The sequence below is a fragment of the Rhinolophus ferrumequinum genome, chromosome 12 (assembly GCF_004115265.2).
Source record: "Rhinolophus ferrumequinum isolate MPI-CBG mRhiFer1 chromosome 12, mRhiFer1_v1.p, whole genome shotgun sequence".
Taxonomy (NCBI): domain Eukaryota; kingdom Metazoa; phylum Chordata; class Mammalia; order Chiroptera; family Rhinolophidae; genus Rhinolophus; species Rhinolophus ferrumequinum.
The window spans coordinates 4,977,598-4,988,941 of record NC_046295.1 but is presented as its reverse complement, the minus strand read 5'-3'; positions in this window follow the sequence as shown (position 1 = coordinate 4,988,941).

Here is an 11,344-nt window from a genome sequence, read left to right as displayed (position 1 = left end):
TTACCTTATCAAAGAAGTGTCTGAGACAGTTTTAACCCAGCAGTTGAAAGGGATGAGTGTGTAAACCTGTGCTGTTCAGTGATGAATGGGCCTAATCTTCAGTGTGTAAGTGCCTTGTGCGGTTACTGCCCTACGCACGTGGGTGGGAGTGACATAAATGCCAGCAGGAGTATTTAAAACTTCTAGGTCAACACAGAAACTACTTTGCTTCATTGTAATCCCAATCAAATAAGATTGAGAGTAGGGAAGAAACGACAGAGGTTTCATCTTAAATGGCCTTTCAACACACTTAGTAGAAAACGAGGTGAAAATATTAGAGACCACAGTGGTAATGGCCATAAAACATTCAAACATCATTGTGAGACCCAGCAGGCATCAGAGACAACTACTAAGCAAGGACCTTAGTAGGGCAACAGGGTGGCTGCTTCAAACTCAGCCTTCAAAGGACGGCATTGTCTGGACCTGGGACCTCTGCCCCACACGTGCCAGACACACATGCAGACACATACAGGTACAGACACAGACACACATAAACAAATGCAGACACACACATACACACATGGACACTCCACACTTTTCTCAGTATCCCGTTGGTGCTTCAGAACCACAGAATTGCTGAGCCTATGCTTCTTCTGTCTTCAGAGTTTGGAATCCATCCAAAGGGGCCAGCTATTTTCCAAGAGTGTTGGTTCCAAGAGTTGATTTCTCTCCTGCCCACTTATACTAAGCAATCAACTGTCAAACATGTTAATTTGGTGAGTAAAACCCTTTTGACCCTGGAAAGCTGTGAATTAAACCAATCCTCTGCACATCTGGACACCTCTGGGGCTTCACCCCCAGGTAAGCGGCAGGTCCAGTTGTGGGGCGTCAGGATTCCCAGGGGCTTCCAAGTCTCCGAGTGCCTGTGTGGGGCACTTCCCAGGGCTTCTCAGTGTGGGAGCGGTTGTGACAGCCAGTGTGAGATCCCAAATACTCCCCACATCGTGAACATCCACTGTCTTTCCATGTGCATTTTAATTATGTGAATTGAAAAAACAAAACTATCACTTCCTGGAAAATTTTGGAAAACAGAAATCCCACACCCCCCTCGATAAAAAAAAAAAGTAAGGAACTGCATACTTCAAAGCAGGCTGGAAGAGTGAATGTAAATTGTGTTTCAGCTACACAGGAAGAGAGAACACCCTCCACTCTATGTTGGAACTAGCTTGAACGACGCAAAAACCCAGAGGATGTGTTGCTCAAATGCCCTAGAGATCCAAACCCTCTCAATGATGGAGCTCAGGGTCTGGAGGCAGATATAGGTTCCAGGTCGGAGTGAGGGGAAGGGCAAGTAGGGGTGCATTTTCTGTTCAATGGCCAGGAGGCAACAGAGCAGATGAGGAGCGTCAAGGAAGCCAAGGTGTAGGTAGGATGTATTGAGATAAGGATGGAAGCAAACACTCAAGGGGTGGAAACAACATGTGCACAGGCCTTGTGGGAGGTGACAGCATGGCAGGAAGAGGTCGCCACATGTGAAGAGGAGAGAACTGAGAGAGCATGGAGTGGGACTTGGCAGGAGGTGAGCCAGAGCCAGAATATGCACAACATTAGACTATGAAAGAGTATGGACTCTACCCAGGCGCTAGGGAGCCAGCAAGTGGTGAAAGATATCATCACATTTGCATTTTGAAAAGATCCTTTAGGAGAATTAGGGGGAGTTAAGTTGTGTATGACCATTATGGAAATTAAACATGAGAATGCCCTAGATTCAGCTGTGAGGAAAGCCAAAGGTTAGCTTCTCAAAAGCCAGAGTTACATGCAAAGAAGTGTGAGGGATCATCAGAGAGGAAAAGAAATAGATGGCTCAGGAAAGGACTGCCAGAAAGGTGTGGTCAACACTGACAGTCGGCCACAGTGAAAGGAAAGGGATACTGGGCTTCACAGCAGGGAGGTTCTTAGGGATCTTAGCAAGAGATGTTTTGGTTGGAGCAATGGATTCAAGCTAAATGGAGTGAACTGAGGAGAGAAAGAGGAAATAGAAACTTTTTAGGAAGGAAAGGAAAGACGGCAGCATGGGATGGAGGAAAATATTGATGGAGGGATGGTTTTGTTGTTGTTATTGTTCAAAATGCGAATGATTTCCCTGTGTTTGAGTGCCACTGTGCTCTCCACTTGGATACATGGCATTGACCACATTACCCTCCTTCCCCTCCTGAAACTCCACTACAGGGGCAATAAATTTGCAAGGTTAGGAGATCAAGGGACAAAGAGGAATGGTCTGGAGACCTCAGGGAAAGAGACACTTTAGCAAATGTTTGGGAGAGGAAATCTGGATGATGGGGTGGAACCTGCCTCACTTAGCAAGGTGGAAAATCTGCAACTTGGACTTGTAGAGAGGGTGCTGACCCAGGGAAGCCCAGGGAGCCTTAGGGTCTAAGGAGCTGGGCTAATACAGGAGAATCCAAGTGGCCTGGAGCCCAGTTCCCCCTCCCACCTCCTCTTACAGTACAGCGAAGTGGTGATCACAAGAGTCCACACAAGTGATTTAACGACACAGAACTGCACACACACACACACACACACACACACACACACACACACACACTGCAAATACCCACAATGCATTTGGGTATTATACTGTAAGTAAGATGTAACTATCAGGGGAATCGGGTGAAGGGTCCATGGGACCTCTCCATACCAACCTTGCAGATTCCTATGAATCTATAATTATTTCAAAACAAAAAGTTAAAATTTTAAATAATTAAAAATCAGGAAGTCCATTATTTTTTTCTGGTGAAAGATTCAACATGCCTCTTTTCCAATGGGAAAATTGAAGGGTAAATGTATTCTAATGACCATACACAAGTACTGGGATGTAGACCCCAGTGAGAAAGAATAAATTCATCCTCTGTCATGAAGAATGGGGAGGAGGCAGAAAAACCCCACCTAGAAGTCCCACGGACTTGCTACTCCTTGAGCTTGTAGTCTCAATAGGGAATGGTTTGTTTGTTTATTTATTTATTTAATATTTTTCTGAGATATGCTTTTTCTGGACGATGCAATAGGGCTCATAGAACTAAAAACCCTTGAGCCAGCAAGTCCTGGAATCCCACACTAACTCAGGAAGCTGGCCATGGAGTTGCAGGATCTCAGAGCCCAGGAAGAAGTGCTCAAAGCCACATCTGCAGGCCATTCCTCCACCAGCATGAAGCCTGGCCCTGCCTTCTTGCTGTTCTCAATTCCCTACTGCCTGGACTCAGCCTTTTAGAACCCGTAGTTCACAGCTGGAGTGTATTTTCCTGGTTTATCTAATTCTCCTCTGGCTTAACCTGAGCCTCCAAATTTAAAATCATAAATTTCTGTCCCTTTTATTTATCTTTAAGTGCCTATGTGAGCATGATAGTCCATGAGGCCCTGGAACATTCCTCATGGCTTTTATGGAATGGAATTTACTCTACTCATCATGAATCAAATTGGTGTAGATTCTTGATTACCTGTGGAGTTTCAGGCACTGTGCAGGCAGGATTTTTGCTCTGCTTTTATGATTCTCCTCTGCTTTTATCTGACAGTTGCAAAACCCTAAGGCTATGGCAGCCCACAGAGCTAGGAGCCTGGGGACCTCTGGTTGATGTTATTACTTAGAGCCCAGAAACAAGGATCCAATGCCTTCACAAACTGGGGGCTGATGGACGTAGTATCATTTTATTTCCCTGTTGTTTGGAATAGAGAAAGAAGCAAGAGAGTCGGGGAGGGAAGACAGGTGGGTTTGTGTTGTTGGTCTTCTCTGTTCTCATTTTGAATGTTGAACTCCCTGGCTTTATTTTATAACCGTATTCTCTTTTATCCCCTATTTATCCTCTCTTTGTCATTTTACTCTAATTATCGCACTGGATGATTATTATTATTTTTTTAACTTTATCTTACAACCCCATCCGATGCATTTAAAAATTTTTTTAGCTGTTAGAGATGTTATCTCCTCCCCAACCCCATCGCCAGGTTATTCCTCTGATTATTTCTTTTTCATAGATTCTGTTCTTGTTTTATTGATGCAATATTTTCCCTATATGTTTTGATATTTGTTTTGATATTTGAAATGTGTTTTGATATTTTTATTACCACAAAGTCTATTCCATCACCGCAAAGATCTCTCTCATGATACTCTTTTATATCTACACCCACCTCCCAATACCTAACCCCTGGCCTCCACGAATATGTTCTCCATGTCCATTTATAGTATTATGTATAAATGGAGTCGTACAGCCTGTGACCTTTAGAGACAGGCTTGTTTCCCTCAGCATGCATCAATAGTTGATTCCTTTTTATTGCTGAGTAAACTTCTATGGTATAGATGTGCCACAGTTGAACAATTCACCTATTGAGGAAGGTTTTGGTTATTTCCAGTTTTTGTCTATTACAAGTAAAGCTTCTGTGAACAATGGTGGCTAGAGCCTTAATTCCACTGGGATGAATGCTCAGCAGTGTGATTGCTGAGTCCCATGATATTGTAGGTTTAATTTTTTAGGAAACTGTCCAACTGTTTCCCAGCGTGCTTATGCCATATTACACTCCCGCTAAAGTGATCCTATTTCTCCCCACCTCACCAGCATTTGCTACTGGAACTCTGGTTTTCCCTTTGCTTATTTTAGCTGTTCTCATAGGTACGTAGCCTTAATAGGTATTGTGACCTTAATTTGCATTTCCTTAATGACTAGTCACGTGCCTCTTTTTCATTCATACTCCTCTTCATACCTTTGCACATTTTTTGTTTAACTTTTTTTTTAATTTTGAGTTTTAAAAGTTCTTTATATACTCTAGATATGAGTCCTTTGTCAGATACATAGTTTGCAAATATTTTCTTCAAGTGTATTATTGGTCTTTTTACCCTTTTAACAGGGTCTTCTGCAGAGCAAAAGTTTTATATTAATTTATATAAAACTTTTTTTTTTTAAATATTAATGAGGTCCAATTTATCAATCTTTTTCTTTTATGGATCATGATTTGCTGTCATGTCTAGGACATGACAAGCCCCAGGTCTCAAATAACTTCTCCTGTGTTATCATCTAAATATTTTATAGTTTTACACTTTACATTTAAATCTGTGATTCACTTTGAATTAGCTTTTGTATAAGGTGTGAGGTTTATGTCAAGGCCCATTTTTGCTTATGGATATCCAATTGGTCTAGCACCATTTGTTAAAAAGACAATCATTCCCTCATTAAATTGCTTTTGCACTTCTGTCAAATATCAATTAACAATACCCATGTGGTGTTATTTCTTGGTTCTCTATTCTGTTATGTTGATCATGTGTCTCTTCTTCTGCCAATACCACATAGTCTTAATTAATGTAGCTATATAATAAGTCCTGAAACCTGGTAAAGGGCTTCCTCTCATTTTATTTTTTTGTTTTTAGAATTGTTTTGGTGATTCTAGTTCTTTTGCTTTTCCATATAAATTTTAGAATCATTTTGTCTATTTCTACAAAAATCTGCTGGGATTTTGTTATGTATTGTGTTTAACTTGCATATCAATTTTGGAGAATTGACCACTGTTTTATCTTGAGTCTTCCAACCCATGAACACTGTATGTCTCTCCATTTATTTAGATCTTTGGTTTCTCTTTTCAGCACTTTGTAGTTTTCAGCATGCAAGTTCTGTGTATATTTTATTAGGTTTATGCCTAAGAATTTCTTTTTTCGGTGATTCTAATTTACATTGTATTTTTAATTTTAGTTTCCATATGTCCATTCCTAATATATAGAAATACAGTTGATTTTTGTATGTTGATCTTGTATCTTGTAACCTTTTTTTATTGGTTCTAAGAGTTTTTATTTGTTTGTTCTTTTGGAAATTCCTTTGGATTTTTATGAATACCATCATGCCATCTTCAAATAGGAGCAGTTTTGTTTCTTCCTGTCTGATCTACATGCCTTTCACTTCCTTTCTTTTCTTTATTGCGCTAGGTAGGACTTCCAGTAGTGTGTTGAAAGAAGTGGTAAAAGTGGGCATCTTTGTCTTGTTCTCGATCTTAGGGGAAAGCATTAACTGTTCCACCATCAAGTAGGATGTTAGCCATAGGTTTCTTGCAGGTGCTATTTATCAAGTTGAGGAAGGTCCACTCTATTCCGAGTTTTCTGAGAATTTTATCATAAATGGATATTCATTTTGTCACATACTTTTATTGCATCTATTGATATGATTACATAGTTTTTCTTTTTTTAGGCTATTAGTATTACGGATTATATTGCTTGATTTGTGAATATTAAACCAGCATTCCATTCCTGGAATAAACCCAACTTGGTCTTGGTAATAATTATTTTCATATATTGTTGAATTCTACTTGTTAATGTTTTGTTAGGAATGTATGTGTTTATAATTATGAGAAACATTGGTCTGTAGTCTTCTCTTTTTGTACGGTCTTTGTCTGGTTTTGGTATATGGATAATACTTGCTTTATAAAATAATTTGGGAAGCATTTCTATTTTCTGAAAGAAAATTGGTATTAATTCTTTTTTATGTGGTTTGGTAGAATTTTCCAGTGAAACCATCTGGGTCTGAAGATTTCTTTTTTGAGAACTCATAAATTATGAATTCCACTTCTCATTCAAATTATTAATTTCATGTTGAAAGGATTGTGATAGTTTGTGCTTTTCAAGGATTGGCCTGTTATATCAGTTGTCAAATGTATGTGTGTGGAGTTGGTCCAAATTTTTCCTTATTACAGTTCTAATATCTTAAGGGTGTGTAGTGATAGCTTCTGTTTCATTCCTGATACTGGTAATTTCTGTCTTTTCCCTTTTTTTTGTCAGTATTGCGAGAGGTTTGTCAATTTATTGATCTTTCAAAGAACTACCTTTTATTTCATTGATTATTTTTCTGTTTTAATTTAATTATTTTCTGCTCTTATGTTTCCTGTATCCTTCCTTCTACTTGCTTTGGGTTTACTTTGCTCTTCTTTTACTTTGCTCTTCTTTTGGGTTTACTTTGCTCTTCTTTTGCTCTACTTGCTTTGGGTTTACTTTGCTCTTCTTTTGTTCTTCTAAGTTTTATTCCCTGAGGCAAGAACTTAGATTATTGATTTGAGACATTTTCCCTTTTCTAAACTTTTCTAAACTCAGCTTTCTAAATCTTTTTTTAATCAAGAAGAAAAGCTTGTGCATGATTTCAGTGAAAGTAATGTGAAAGAAAAATATTTTCACACTTGTGCATATTGTATAAAGTTGTAGAATTTATATGATCCATTAAAATGCCCAGATAGTTAATACTGTACCCATTGAATATGGTACAATGTACCATCTTGCAGATATAAATGCCAAAACTCAGAAGTTCAACAGTTTCTTTATTATTTAAGAATGATGGTGGAAGCAAGACTCCCCACACTTCTTCCTACTGTAGCATTCCAGCCTGGGCTAGCCGTCTTCACAGACTGAGCAGCGGGTGTCCATAAGGGATCTGGGCGAGATCCATCCAGCTCCCCCAAACCAGCCACACACGGTCCAGAACTGAGAGCAGATGTAGGACCGGCAAGAGTGAGGTTGAGTGGATGGCATCCATCCTCCTCCCCTTTCTGTCCTCAGGCTCCAACCAAGTGAGGTCAAGGAAGCAAGCCCCCGTGTCTCTCCTCCGGCACCCCATATTAATCATCTACACATAAAGTTCAGCCCAGTGTCTTTCAGGATGGTTGTAACCTCCAAAGAGCTGAAATAGATCAACAAACTCCAAATGGACAAGGCTTTCCAATTCTGCCACTTACCAGCTGTGTGACTTTGGGCAAATGTCTATTTATCTCTGTGCCTTGGTTTCCTCATCTGAAAAATGGGATATTAGTATTGATCTCTCATGGAGTTGTTGTGAAGGTCAAGGAGTCATGCTGTGTGAAGGTAGTGACCTAGTACCTTGCAAGAGTAAGCACCAGGTCAGGGCTGATATTTGCACTTTCTGTCCCTATCAAAACTCCTTCAGTCCTTTCTGCTTAAAACCCACAGGCCTTTGATATGGGAGGAGTGAGGAAATCCACAATTACTGTTATGTTCTTCTCCACCCCCACCCCCACGGGAACCCTTCTGCCACCAAGAAAAAGGAAGTTATTCAACAATGTTGCAGACACTTGTTCAAAAAGCCAAGGGCAGGGGAGGAGCACACAGAACCGGTCCAAGCAGAGTGCAGGCAGGTTTGCACATACCCACGCATCCACTGCTGCTATGTGAGTGGTTGGATAAACATAACTGAGAGATTTGTGTTGAATTACACCAAGGATGGTGTGTATAAACAGTCTTCTGTAAATAGAGCGCTGCTCCAACAAGCCGGCCCCCACCACAGCTTCCCAGGTGTGGCATTCGGCAAGGCAGGCAATTTTGGGGGCTGTTTTGACTCAAATCATCAGGGCTGCTGAAGACTGAGCTACCTGGTTTGTGGGATTCAGAAGCAGGCATCACCGCAGGCTCTCAGAGAACTCTCCTCCTACAAAACAATGGAGACAATCAGGAGCGCTTCACCCCAGCGGAGTGTCTTCCAGCCCATTCTTCCTCCTCTTCCAGCCCATTCTTCCTCCTCTTGCTTTTGGAGCAGGGAGGCCTCTTCTGAAAACACACAAGCCTGCTCAAACACACCAACACCTCTCCACCTCCCCAGGCTGTCTGCTCCCACTGAATCTTCTGCCTGGTGACAAACTCAGAGGTTCCCGCACCCTCCTCAGGTTTGGTCATTTGCTAGAAGAACTCACAGAACTCAAGGAAACACTTTACTTACGTTACTGGTTTATTATAAACAGTACAATTCTGGAACAGTCAAGTGGAAGAGCTGTATAGGGCAAGGTATGGGGAAGTGGGGCACAAAGCGTCCATGCCTCCTCTGGGTGTGTCACCCTCCGGCTCACAGATGCGTTCACCAACCTGGAAGCTCTGCAAACCCCATTGCTTCGGGGTTTCTCAGGTGGTTTCATCATGGATGCATCTGGGATGAAATCATTAGCTCGTGGTGACTAACTCCCTTCTAGCCCCTCTCCCCTCCTGGAGGTGGAACTGGAAGTTCCAACCTGTAATCACATGGTTAGTTCCTCTGTGGGTCAGCCCCAGTCTTGATGCTACTTGCCCCCTGACCAGTCGTCTCGTTATTATACAAAAGACAATAAATTCAAGGATTTCAGGAGTCTGGGCCAAGAACCAGGAACAGAAGACCAAACATGTATTTTGTATTATAGCACAGGGTCCATGTGCTCACCTTCCGTGGAGGGTTGCATACATCACCACCCTCACAGGAGTACAGTCCTGCAGTGCATTCACACGTGTGCACACACACACATGCACATACACATGTGCACATAAACACACATGTATGCACGTGCATACACTTTTCCACATACACACAGTTACACACTTATATGAACACACACACTAGTTAGGTGTCTGAATATTGTAAACATTCTTACAAAATATGAAATGTGAAAAGAATAGGCGCAGTGAGGATTAATTCCGACCTAGGGACTGGGAGAATCACGCTGGGATCCAGGAGGCAGGGGCTGGGGGAGAGGAGGAGAGGGAGAAAGGAGCTGCACTTATAGGCACAAAGGTCTGGTCCTCCCAGCTCCTCAGCTCCTGCAGTCCCCTCCTGCACTGCCTCCGCTCTCCTGGGAAAGAGTTCCCTGCCAGTTAGACGTTTGCAGCTGGATGTCCTCTAACCATGTTGCACCTGCTTGCCAGGCGCAGGCGCTAATGTGTTGGGAAAATGAACATATTTCCTTTTTTAAAATTACAAATAAGTATGTAATATGTTTGTTCCAATGATATTCAAGTGGGGCCATGTGGTTTTCAGTAGTATACAAATATAAATCATACTATCTTTTTATTTTATTCCCATAAGCCTAGACTTGATTTGATAAACTGAGCCCAGAGGTGAAGAAAATTTAAAATCATTTAGTACCTGACATTTTATTTTTCTCCAATTTTACTATGGAAAATTTTCAGACATATAGAGAAGCAGAACACATTGTACCAACTGTCCCTGCATATCTATCACCTAGATCCAATAATTACTAACATTTTGTCGTATCAGCTTTATGTATATATATTGTTTTTGCTGAATCATTTAAAAATAAGTTTTGGACGTCAACACATTTCACTCTTTAATAGTTCAGCAGGAATGTCCTAAAAATAAGGCCATTCTCCTAGAGAAGCATTGCACTATTATTACACCTAAAGTATTAACAATAATTCTATAATGTCATTCAATACTTCATCACATTGAAACATGCTCCAAATTGTCCTTCATGCTGGTCAGTTGACCCAAGAATCTATCAGGGTCCATGCTTGTTGTTAGGCATGTTGCATCTTTTTAGCTGTTTTGTACTCGAACCAGTCCCATCCTTTTGCTGACACTGACTTTTCTTGAGGAGACCAGGCCAACTGACTACAGAATGCCTGTTCTCGGGACTCATCTCATTATTTCTCCCTGGTGCCATTTACCTTGTTGCTCTATCCTTTCTCCATCCCGTAAACTGGAAGTGCAGGCTCCTTTGAATCCTTTGATTCAAATTAAGCATTTTTAGCAAGAACAGAGCATCAGTGCTATTGTGTGCTGGATTCTGCACCATCACATGCTACCAATTTGACCCAGTATGAGTGACACTGAGCTTGATCCTGTTAAGGTGCCAATAACCAGGTGTTGCCATTAAAAATGAAAAATGTTTTCTTTCTCCAGTTGGCACTGTATGGCTAACCATTTCTCCACACTTCCACCTCTGGGTGCATTAAATCACCTTTTCCAACTCAATTTTTCCTTGTGGGCTGCAGGATGGGAATTTGCTAATTCTCCCATCCCATTTACATTTATGAGTTGGCATTCTTCTGTAAAGAGTTTTCCCTGTTAACCAGGGGTGCAGAGGAGACTTTCATTCACAGACTCTTAGGGAGGTCTGGTTTTCTCCTGAGAAGTAGTGAAAGAATATGGTCTCTAGGGCTATGTGGAAGCATGGAGGGGCCCCCCAGCCCCATCAGGGTCCAGTGTCTGAGCTTTAAGGCCAGGGAACAGGGAGTGAGTGGAGGTGGGGCACTGCGTCAGTGAGAGGACTGGACTGTGCGTGGGGAGAGACGCCTAGAACTGGGAATCTTTGGGGGAAAGGAGCCTTGTCGAAAGAGGAGTTTCAAGAATGCAAGTGTATGTCAAATCCTGTCTCCCTTGGGACACCTGCAGTAAGAAGTCCCACTGTTTTTCAGGGTTTCTGCAGTGTGTAGACATAGTGGCTAGTATACTCTTGTTGCTCTGGTGATGGCAAGTGGCCCAAGAAGCACAGGCCCTCCTTCTTTTCTTGACTTGCTGTCCGAGTGGAAAATGGAGGCATATTTGCTTGCACTTGCAATTTGGGGCAGAAATGG